Below are 12,438 nucleotides of genomic sequence, written 5' to 3' on the forward strand. Positions count from 1 at the left end.
TGCGCACAGACGCGGCGTGCGTGCGTGCGAGGCGCGGCGATTCGAGTTGACGGGCTGTAGGCGCAGCTCCCTTGTTGCCCTGGCCCCATTGTTCACGCATATTGTCGACACTTCTCGCAGGAGTTTCGTTTTTCTTGTTTAAAGCGCCGCTTTGCAGAATCGTCGACAGTGCTTCCATTTGAGCGCAGTAACCCGTGGCGCGTGGGGGAGTTGGGGGGGTACAATGCCCAGAAGTAACCGGACGAGCTCCCCTCGGTCAGGAACCACAATAAAGACAAATATTGCCGTGGGCTAGAGCCAGACCGTAATGCCACTCCCTCTATAGCACCCTTGTTAACTCCATTTAATGGCGGGCAAGTTTTAACCAGTCGGCACATGATAAAAATAAAACAATAACCACACACACACACGCTCAGCCGTTGCCAAACCCTGCACCACAGAGCCAGGGGCAATCGGTGAAAAAGATGTAAGCTCGTTTCAGTCTTGGAGTCACTCCTGAATAGCTCGGCAAATGTAACGACACGATACAGTCAAGTTTGCTTTGACAGGGTTGCGTGTGTGGTCCGGGGTTTTCAAATTTGATACAGTTGAAGCGCATTTTAATGTGGCCGTGATAAATATACCATGTCACTTTTTGGATTTCTGTTTAACACGCAGGCTTTCGCGACCAATATTGTTTGTAATATTTTTTTGTGGGGGGGGGGGGGGGGGGTTAGATCGAGTAAATATGTGGACTTTTTTAAAATTGCTCTTCTAATCAGCTTTATCATGATCTTTAATATCGAGGAGACAATCCAAATGAGACAGTGTATGGGTGCAATGGACACGTTAGAAAACAAATCACAGAGGACACGAGGAAGGGTAGAAGATGCGTGATGTCATGCACACACAGCAACATCAAATCGTACACGAACAGCATCACATGTTAAACTTTCGCAACGCACCGTGCGCAGCCGTCAACCACCACTGTATTTTGCAATTATTCATTATAATCACCTGAATGTTGTTAATATCACACGCCGGGATGATGAAAATGAGGGGCCGTGTAAAACGATGCACGAAGGCGGAGAGCGGCGTAATCTGCCTGTCTCAGAGCATGGGAAGCCGAACGCGTGTTCTCTAATCAATAATCCAATCCCCCTCTCACGCTTCATCATCCCTAATTCATGCACACACTAAGGTACCTCAGTCTATAAACACAACATTGCAACCATACGCTGTAATAAGTCGCATACACATTGTGGCATTTCAGTCAGAAATGGCATTTCAGAGTCAGAATATTTATTGATACTGGAGAAATCCGATTTAGCTCTAAAGCTATTTTTCACAGATGTCCATTTGTATGGGGTATACACATGCTCATATAAACTCACGGCCTTGTTTTAAAGCCTATTCCAGAACATGGATACCTGTCTGCCTGCATGGCATATGCGTTGGAGATGAGCTATTACCAGATCGTCCCAATGCAATTCTCATCGAGGACGAGCGTGGCGTGCTTGAAGTAACAACCCAGGATGAGCAGGCCGGCAGGGGATGAGAGGGCCACAGCTGCACACAAGAATAGTCACGTATAACAAGATAATAATGATAATTTACACTTTATAAGACGAATTTCATCCGTAGATCCCAATGCGCCCAAGACAAGAGATTACAAATATACCATTTGCAAAGTTATGTGAGCAATGAGAAAGAGCTGGGACGTTAATCCCACTCTTAGCCATTTCTTGAAGGGTGCTGAAGGTGTTGTATTCAGCTGGCGGCAGTGGTGGCACGGTAGCCTGGTATACAGGAGGTTGTGGGTTCGATCCCAACCATGACGCCTGTAAATTTGGAGTTTGCATGTTCTCCCCGTAATCGCGTGTATTTTTCACTGGGTTCTCCGGTTTTTCTGTCCACATTTCGAAACATGCGTTTAGATTATTTGGCTGCTATAAATGTCCACATGATAAGCCACTTCGTTGAGCTATCATTTGTGGCCAGGTCGCTTCTGAAAAAGAGCTACATAGCTCAATGAGCCTTACCTAGTAAAATAACAAATACACATTTTAGTTTTACATTGGATTTGGATTCAACCCCCAGCACACGCGAGGTCTGGTGAGCATGATTCAACACGGGCAACATCCAGGGTGCGCGATCGTCTGACTTCTATCACTTTAATTACATAACGTATTTACAACTTCATGCTATAAAATAGTTGCCAAATAAACTTCAACAGGTTGCTTGTCGCCATTAGATATTCAAAAGTCGCCCAAAAAAGATGCCAGAAAAAATGGCAAGTATTCCAAATAGCAGATCTCAATTAATTGCAAGAAGTTGCTATTTGAAGCACTTTATAACAAAGACAGTGGCGTTCAAGTGACATTTGTGATGACTTTGAAGCAACATCAACCTCATAATTCAGTCACAACACAGGGCTGCCACCTGTAAGTATGTTGAACTTCTTTCGCACCGTACGTAGCTAACCGTGCGGATCGTATTCTCTGCCGAGTGGGATGTCAACCCACACATTTCTAGGCTGACCTGGTTTGACCCGGACAGTCCGGGAATTGGTCTGTTTCGTTCGGATAGCATACATTTTATTACAGTGTACTGCACAGTTTTTAAAGACCTGAGCTGATTGAGGAATGTTTGGGTACCGTCATCATCAACATGATCCACGGGCAGATAGCTCGTAGGTGTTCACTGCACATTTCGTCATTTGTCTCCACTTTCCTCTGTCTCAGGCATCGTGTGTGGAGAAGGTGGAAACCCGAGCGGTGTGTGCGTGCGTGTTACATTTATCGCTGTGCCCGTGTTGCCCTTCCAAGTTCACAATCGTTTTCCTCCCACCCGTCCCCAGCCCCTCCAGCTCACCTGAACACGTGCTCACACTCACACACAAGGTGACCCGCGTGGGCCCCCCAAGCTGCGAGCCACGCGGGCACTCTCCAGCCCTGCCCACCCACACTGCCCTTGGGTTCGCACTGTGCCACGGGTCATTCAACTTGACGCCATAGAGCGTCGCCCTGTCTGCGACTCGAATCTAACAGAGGGCGGAGGGTCCTGGCCTGTAGACATAGGACAGTTCAACGGCATTAGCTCAAGCAAGCCTGACTCTGCTTTCGAGACAATGAATGTCGATACCGGCCCAGAGTGTTGGTTTCCTTCTTGAACTGTTGCCGAAATTATGCACTCCCGGAAGTCCTTGTGGCTGATGGAATGTGTTACAAAAATACTATAATTTGTTTTTAAATGTAGAGAGACAGATTTATGATTGAGGGCGCATATTGCCTGATTATTGTTACTTTAAGATGGGTCTCACACACACACACACGTGAGAAAGCATTTCCCCCCCAGTACAGAATCAGTCAAGAGAGATCTTATTCATGTGCAGGCGCTAATTACGTGTGATTCATTTATCTCGAAATGGAGCCAAAGTGAGCGGGGTTGACAACGGGGTTGTTAGAATGTTTGTAAAGTTGACCTCTATACATAAAGTACATGCAGTGAACACCTGCACACATTGCAAAAAACGTACTGTATGTTTGATTCATTGTCATCCACGGCCAACGGACGAGTGAAGGACTCACTACTAAACGATGCTTTGTTGGTATGTTACCAGGTAAGGCCCACTGAGATACGGAGATCTTTTTTTTCTCCACGCCACCGCCGTCAAATCCAGCCAGCATCTGCACACGAGCTATAAATTTTGTTATTTAAAGCTCGTTTACACGGGAGAGCCTCACAGAGACTTTTGTTTCAGGAGAACCTGCCAAGTTGTTCACAGTAGGGGGGCGGTGTTGCTGCAGTGTGTAATGCCGATTGAGTAATTAGCACGCGATGTTTCAGCATTGGGATATTTTACCAATACCGGTTACATTGAATGGAGTTTTTTTTTTAAATAGCGATGTGAGGACACCAGTGAACTAGGAGGAACCCCATGCATAAAAGAGGGAAAGAACATCCAAGCTCCACACTTAAATCTACTCTACGTTGAACTTATTTCGCAACCGTGCTAATCGGGAGTGCGATTAAAGGCAGCCAAGTCTGGAATGGAACCTGTGGGGGCTGGCGTCCACCCCACCGCCCTCGCTGGGCAGGAGGTGGGGCGTGACGTCCACCCCCTCCACTCCTCCACCGCGTCGTTCGGCTCCGACCGGCGCACTAGTGCCCTCTCTGAGGGGCACAGCTGAATCGCTGGCTCACCGCTGCACGGAGTTAGCCCACACTCACCCGTGCACACCACAGCCAAAGCTAACGAAGCGGACAGCGGCACGCTAGCGCCCGCACCTGCGCGTGATTTCCTCTTAACACGCGCACACGCTGCGGCTCCGTGATTACTCTTCTGTGCACACCACCGCTCACGCTAACGCGGCGCACAGCAATACGACCGCGCCCGCACCTGCGAGCGATCATCTCAACGAGCGCTCGTGCTGCGGCTCTGCCCTCACTCTCGCCGCGCGTCCGCCCACGCAGCCACTCCACACATAAGTCACTCACACCACACCGATGCTCTGTGCTAACTTTTATCCGCAGCGCAAATCCCGCACTACCCGGAGGGAATATTCTATGAGCAGAGCCCAGCCGACTGCTACCCAAGTCCCCACATACTCGCACGCCCTATCACGTACCTCGCAGCTGTACTCACGGCGTTGCACGGACGCTGTGAGAGTCGGAGGGAGGATGACGAAAACACCTTGCCTATCACTGCCTCGTAGCAGCACTCGCTGGCATCACACGGATGCTGCGAGCGGCTCGAGGAGGCAGGACGGCAGGGCGGGGGGGGTCTTGGCGACCGAGCTGTTGAAGAAGAGTTCTCCCTTGAATGCCTCGGGTTCCCCTTTTTATTCCCCTCACTTCAAAAACCCAGGGTCGCATTATTCCGCACGGCCAATCGTGCACCTACCTGTGATTCTCGCTCGTTTCCCCTCACTTACACAGAACGTTGCAATGGTTACTTCGCGACCTATTGTCTATGCACCTGTACTCATTCATTTCTGACTCAACCTGTTTAATCCGCTGGCGAATACACGCCCTGCTAGTGGGTACTTGGTCTGGGGGAGGTCGTGGCGCTGCGATTCCATGACCTCATAGTCTGCTCTGCTCGCTTAATATTTCACCCCAGCCCCCCTCCGCGATGTCGTGTATGACTCATTGCGGCTGGCCCGGTGAGCCTTTGTGCACCCATACAATTTTAAGCAAACAATGACATTTTCACGACGTTTGGGCCACAACACAAGTAGCCGTCCTCAGGTGAAGAAACAGGACTGTCCAGAAGACAGCGCTTGAGTGAGCGCTGTCTTCTGGACAGTCCTGTTTCTTCACCTGAGGACGGCTACTTGTGTTGTGGCCGAAACGTCGTGAGAATTTCATTGTTTGATTTTATTATTTTATTCTCATTCTACGTGACTTTACCGAAAGAACCAAAGGAGATGAATCCTTGCAGTCACGAAAGCTTTAAATCGAAATTTTAAGCAAATTTAGGGGCACCGCAATGTGACTTGTCCTGTGAGGTTCGGCCAATCTCCTGGCACCGGGAAACCGCGGGACCCTACGAATGAAAACCCGTTGTGCCAGGCGATCCCCCGCCAGGACACTACGTGTGTGCGCTGCGTGTGTGCTCAGGGTGAGGGATAGGGGGGAGTCGCGGTGCTTGCGGAATTGCTCCACGGCCGTGGCACCACAAACCAAGGAGCTTCTTCATAAGAAATGTTTTTGGGTTAGATCGCGTTATTTATAAATGTGTCGTAACCCTCCACCAGCCGACACGGCCAATCAGTAAAATAAGTGTCACGTTGACAAAAGACAAATAGTTCACTACTTTAGCCCACCGGTGTGTTGAAGAGTGAATCCACAACATTTACAATTTTTTAGTACGACGTTTCGCTGGTAATTACATCCAGCATCATCGGGCAGTTTGCCAGAAAACTGATTGGCTGTGTCGGGTGGTGGAGGGTTACAACACATAAATAACACGATCTAACCCAAAAAACTTTATTATGAATAATATTGGTCGTGAAAGCCTACGAGTTAAACGAGGAGCTTCTTGCTGTGAGATACGAGTGTTACCACTGCTCCACCCCTGCCACCAAAGGATGAATGAATGCAATCCAATTATTGAAAATGTTTATTTATTTACGTTGTAATTGTACTTGGCATTCTAGAATCCACCCTTAAGCATGTGTAGTGAGTCCAACTGAGTCGAAAAACGTTGTCTTGGGACCAACACGTTTTTATTAAACTCTTAGCACAACAAACTCCAGGTTATTAACACAACATACTTCAGTCTATTAACACAACATACTCCAGGCTATGACACAACACACTCTCGGGTGGTGACCACCCAACTAACCACGCTACGGCAGAACTAGACACGGTTCCACTATCCCGGTCCGGACCACAAGCTGGGTCCTACACCGCGTGGCTGGAGGCTTCTTCAAGCTTGACGTGGATCTCCTGCCTCTCCAACAGTCAGAACCCCGAGACCCTCACAGGGCCCCCCTTATATCGGGCTGGGCTGGGGTTGGCTCCGCCTCTCGCCCCGCCCACCTTCTCGATCTCTCTCGCCCTTGCCCGAAGGCTCTCGAGAGTTCTTCCCGGACCACGTGACTACCCATTAGCCCCCTCCACCGGTGGCCCCCCTCCAGTATCATCCGGTTACATGTCCCCAGGTCAGCCAGAGTATCATGCCCCCAACGTAACCCCAGCTGGCTGACACTCTCTCGCTCTCTCAACGGGAGCTCGCACCGCACGCTGTGCGTGTCCATCGCGCTTAGCCAGCGCTCACCCAATCCCCCACTAGGGCTGGCACTACACCCCATGTCCAGGGTGTACACACAACAGTATACATCCCGCCGTGGCCTCACAAGCCCGGCACCACACAGTGACATTCCCAGTCACGACACATGCATCAGAGAACGGGCCGTCCATAGGGGAGGGAGTGCGGGGCCCGGGGCGAATCCCCACCGTGTGGGCCCTCCGGCGCCTTCAGATTAAACCTAAATGTTGACATTGACACTGTGACGTCGAAGCGCGGAGATCCCCCCCCCCCAACGCGTGGGGCCCAGGGAGTTCAGCCCGATTGGCCGTACCCTCGGGACGATGATGATGACCCTAGGGACGGCTTTGCATACAGATTAGTACATAAGGGTTGTTCTGTGTAAAAGTCCTTGCAAAAGGTTTCTATTTGGTGTGTAAACATCTTAACACTTGTCTCATTATCAGACAGGGTAAAACCTATTCTTACTTTTTCATAAAAGTCACGTGTTAAGCATTCGCTAAATTACTACTATGAGCCAAGAATGTCTGTTTGTGTAAAACGCACGTGACGTCACCCCACATGCCGCACCCCCCCCCCCCCGTCATTAATATTCATGAGCGGGTGGATTTTTACACTCACGCAGAAGAAGGTCGAGTGGAAATATTTTTTTTCGCAAATTCACTTTAAGTTTGACAGATCTTTATTGAAAGTAAATCTAATAAATCATTCTATGCAGCAACAAAGTGGATTTGGTGTCTTTATTTATTTATTCAGCACTTGAGACAAAAGGAAAGTCTAATTTGCTTCTACATTATGGTAAAATATTAATTTATTGATGATTTTCCAGGTATTGTATCGATTTCCAATTTATTTCAACCCCAGCGACCGAAAGCAGAAGAGAATAATATGTTCAGGAGATAAGAGAATTTGAAGAAATTGAAGGTCAGTTATATACAGTGCTACAGTGACATGAAGTAAGGTGTTTTATGACATAGTTTCGTGCAAGAATCACTGCCATTAATACAATGCTAAAGTGAAATGCCGTGAAGTGTTGGATGACATACTTTCGTGCAAGATGCACTGCCATTAAATTAACACAAGATACAATTATACTCTGCTAAATTTTTCGTAAATATTACAGCTTCCGTCCTAGCACGGGAAAAGAAGCTAGTTACTATTATAATGAGCCAAGAATGTCACTCCACATGCCGCACCCCCCGTCATATTAATATTGTAGTGATTGTAGCATCACTACTGTGTACACACGCACACGTGTGACGTCACTATGCGGGGGAGCGTTGCGGGGGAGCGTCACGACCACGCGGGTCTATACACATACATGACGTCATCCCGGCTGGAGGCGGGAATGACGTCAGGGCCGGTTCTGGACTCGGGAGGCCACGAGGGTGGTGTGAGGTCGTGGTACTCTCTGTGACCCCGGCTGGACACGTGACTGGACCCCAGTGGGGGCTGGGGGCCTAGGGGGCACCTCGGGGGGCACGTGGACAGCAGGGGGGGGGGCTTCGAGAGGGTTCTCGAAGGAAGGCGTGGCCGGGGCGGGGCCCGGGCACCCCGAGGCCCATATAAGCAGCCTCCTCACGAGGTTCGAGGCTGCCCGTATCAAGAATGAAGATGCATCGTGAAGACGCCAAGAAGAGATCCGTGTGTAGGTCCCAGCCGGAGGACTCTAGGATAGCGGTAGACGTGTAAGTCCCGCCAAGACAGGAGGCTGTACCTCCCTAGAGTATCTGAGAAGTGTTTGTTAGCTAGAGTAAGTCGGTGGTCACCACCCTATGCGTAATGTAAGAGTTAACTGTTGTGTTCATTAAATAAATAAGTGTTGCCTTCCAAGAAGTGTGTGTGTGCACCTAATTCGAATCCACTACAATATTAATGAGCAGGTGGATTTTTGCACTCGCACAGAAGATCGAGTGGAAATCATTTTTTTTGCAAATTCGCTTTAAGTTTGACGTTTCTTTATTCAAAATGAATCTAATAAATAATTATACGCAGCAACAAAGTTGATTTGGTGTCTTTATTTATTTCTTCAGCACTTGAGACAAAAGGTAAGTCTAATTTATACTTTTACATTTTTACTACTGTAGTGGGTCCAACCGAGTTACAGACGTTGTTCCTTTTAGAGGCAACATTTTTATTTGTAACACCGTAACACAAAGGGGTAACTGCCCCTTTGCCAGACTACAGCGAGTTACTGCTACGGAGGGTCTCTCCCTAACTCGGGTCTCCGACCACGTGGTTGCCTCGTAAGACAGAGAGCTTCAGCTTGAGATGTTGAGCTTCCAGCTTGTAGCTGTTGAGCTTCCAGCTTGTAGAATGCAGCGACCCCGGTCCCTCCCAGGGACCCGCCTTATATCTCTCTCCGGTCGGGGCCGCTCCGCCCTCGGCCCCGCCCGCCTTCCCGAACATTCTCGTTCCCTCTCGATCCTTCTCAAGAGCTCTCTCTGGACACGTGATCACCCACGAGTCCCCCCACCTGGGGCCCCCTGTATGGACATTACGGATCACCTGTCTACGGGGTCAACCAGAGTGCCATGGCCCGGGGCAACCCTGCCCCTGGGCTGACACTCACCCCCTCCCCCTCGGGGGAGCCCCCACCACACGCTGTGCGTGGTGCCCGCACTATCCCAGTGCTCACCAAGCCCCGCTAGGGCTGGTGTCACACACAGCCACCCACACGGTGCTGTCCACGCTAGGGCTGGTGTCACACACAGCCACCCACACGGTGCTGTCCCCGCTAGGGCTGGTGTCACACACAGCCACCCACACGGTGCTGTCCCCGCTAGGGCTGGTACTACACACAGCCACCCACACGGTGCTGTCCCCGCTAGGGCTGGTGTCACACACAGCCACCCACACGGTGCTGTCCCCGCTAGGGCTGGTGTCACACACAGCCACCCACACGGTGCTGTCCACGCTAGGGCTGGTGTCACACACAGCCACCCACACGGTGCTGTCAACGCTAGGGCTGGTGTCACACACAGCCACCCACACGGTGCTGTCCCCGCTAGGGCTGGTGTCACACACAGCCACCCACACGGTGCTGTCCCCGCTAGGGCTGGTACTACACACAGCCACCCACACGGTGCTGTCCCCGCTAGGGCTGGTGTTACACACAGCCACCCACACGGTGCTGTCAACGCTAGGGCTGGTGTCACACACAGCCACCCACACGGTGCTGTCCCCGCTAGGGCTGGTGTCACACACAGCCACCCACACGGTGCTGTCAACGCTAGGGCTGGTGTCACACACAGCCACCCACACGGTGCTGTCCCCGCTAGGGCTGGTGTCACACACAGCCACCCACACGGTGCTGTCCCCGCTAGGGCTGGTACTACACACAGCCACCCACACGGTGCTGTCCCCGCTAGGGCTGGTGTTACACACAGCCACCCACACGGTGCTGTCAACGCTAGGGCTGGTGTCACACACAGCCACCCACACGGTGCTGTCCCCGCTAGGGCTGGTGTCACACACAGCCACCCACACGGTGCTGTCCCCGCTAGGGCTGGTACTACACACAGCCACCCACACGGTGCTGTCCCCGCTAGGGCTGGTGTCACACACAGCCACCCACACGGTGCTGTCCCCGCTAGGGCTGGTGTCACACACAGCCACCCACACGGTGCTGTCCACGCTAGGGCTGGTGTCACACACAGCCACCCACACGGTGCTGTCCCCGCTAGGGCTGGTGTCACACACAGCCACCCACATGGTGCTGTCCACGCTAGGGCTGGTGTTACACACAGCCACCCACACGGTGCTGTCCCCGCTAGGGCTGGTGTCACACACAGCCACCCACACGGTGCTGTCCACGCTAGGGCTGGTGTCACACACAGCCACCCACACGGTGCTGTCCACGATGTAGGAACATCGAACGGCACGACCCTTCCGGGCCGGCACCATACAGTGACATCCCTGTTGTCATCCCTGATGTCACTACACTATAATGAGCCAAGATTGTCTGTTTGTGTGTAACGTGCGTGACGTCACTCCACATGCCGCACCCCCCGTCATTAATATTCATGAGCGGGTGGATTTTTACACTCACGCAGAATGTAAAAAAATAAATATTTCCGCTCGACCTTCTGCGTGAGTGTAAAAATCCACCCGCTCATGAATATTAATGATGGGGGGGGGTGCAGCATGTGGAGTGACATCAAGCGCGTTACACACAGACATTCTTGGCTCATTATAGTATGGTAAAATATACATTTATCGGTGATTTTCTAGATATTGTATCGAATTCCAATTTATTTCAACCCCAGCGACTGAAAGCAGAAGAGAATAATATGTTCAGGAGATAAGAGAATTTGAAGAAATTGAAGGTCAGTTATATACAGTGCTACAGTGACATGAAGTGAGGTGTTTTATGACATAGTTTCGTGCAAGAACCGCTACCATTAATACAGTGCTACAGTGAAATGCCGTGAAGTGTTGGATGACATACTTTCGTGCAAGATTCACTGCCATTAAATTAACACGAGATACAATTATACTCTGCTCAATTATTTCGTAAATATTACAGCTTCCGTCCCAGGACGGGCAAAACCAGCTTGTAAGTACATGACTGGCATTGCCAAGTTCCCATGGTGCTCGATCAAACTGGCCGCGAGCGAGTCACGCAGCAGCTCATGTGGGGCCGAGCTCCACGCAGAGTCGTTTCGGTCTGCCATCAAGCCCTCGAGTAGCCGAAGATATTTTACGCTCGAACATTAAGGCCGCATTCGTCATTGGCACGAGTTATCGGTGGAATCCGCAACAGTGTTCAGAGTTCTTGCAGCGCCGTGAACGCGGTGTGGCCCCTCCTAGGAACGGAGCGAGGTGCTCTGTGAACCGGGCCCCGTTTTTTTGATGCGCACAATCGCGCGTCGTGAAATGGGCGTAGTGAAGCGTGCACGGAGAGGATGAAGAGCCGGGGGTGGTGGTGGTGGTGGAGGGTGTGATGTCATCTGAATGGCTGAATGGGGGATAAAGAGATCGCCAGGACAATCTGGCCTCTGTGCCTTGGGGAAGAGGGTTTTTATTATTATTATAAGAGTGCAGTGCGCCTCTGTGTATGCGTCGCTCGGGGGGAGGTGGTGGCGCTCCTATTTAGGACAAGAGCTTTGAAAACCCAAAGTCTCCCCCTGTGTGTGCCACAGGGGTTGTGCGTGGGATACTGCGAGACGCGCCATCGTGGCCAAGGAGGTCTTCAAAAAGAGGAGAGAGCTCCTGCCATCCGCGCCGAAGTGAAGAGTTTGCATGCGCTGTACTCGGCTACCTGCCACATGCCGAGTCATCGTTTATACAAATAAATCATCTTATTATGCTTATTTATCCAGGAAAATTGGAAGGTGAACACAGACGCACAAATGGAAAATTAAAACCTCTCCAGTAGTAGTGTGCGACTGTGGTGATCCAGAACAGACCGCGCAACGTGTAACGACGCAAAGCCCCGATCCAGAAACCAAGACATCGCAGCGATGATCACAACTCCGCTGCGCCTGACGCGGCTGTCTGTGCTTCTCCACCTGGATGTGACATTGCAGTCGGTGCTCTGCGTCTACATCAGCAGCCATACGACAAGAAGATCGGGGAAAACTTGACTGAGTCTCAAGACGTTTCAGGAAGGTCTTGCCAAGTGTTTGTTATGCAGCAGTGTGCAATGATTGCTATGGAGAGACAAATGTTAGGGAGAC

The 12,438-nt window shown here is 50.9% G+C and overlaps 1 long non-coding RNA gene across 1 annotated transcript; it reads right to left on the bottom strand.

Annotated features, from left to right (window-relative positions):
• Positions 1-720: 720 nt before the first annotated feature.
• On the bottom strand, positions 721-5,072 carry LOC116944073 (uncharacterized). The gene is made up of 3 exons (XR_004403035.2): positions 4,611-5,072; positions 2,854-3,047; positions 721-1,548 (listed from the first exon to the last, which is right to left on the bottom strand). It is a non-coding gene; the product is annotated as an uncharacterized LOC116944073 (long non-coding RNA).
• Between the last annotated feature and the right edge of the window lie 7,366 nt (positions 5,073-12,438).

This window comes from Petromyzon marinus, chromosome 20 (assembly GCF_048934315.1).
Source record: "Petromyzon marinus isolate PM22_M1 ecotype Great Lakes invasive population chromosome 20, UKy_Petmar_22M1.pri1.0, whole genome shotgun sequence".
Taxonomy (NCBI): domain Eukaryota; kingdom Metazoa; phylum Chordata; class Hyperoartia; order Petromyzontiformes; family Petromyzontidae; genus Petromyzon; species Petromyzon marinus.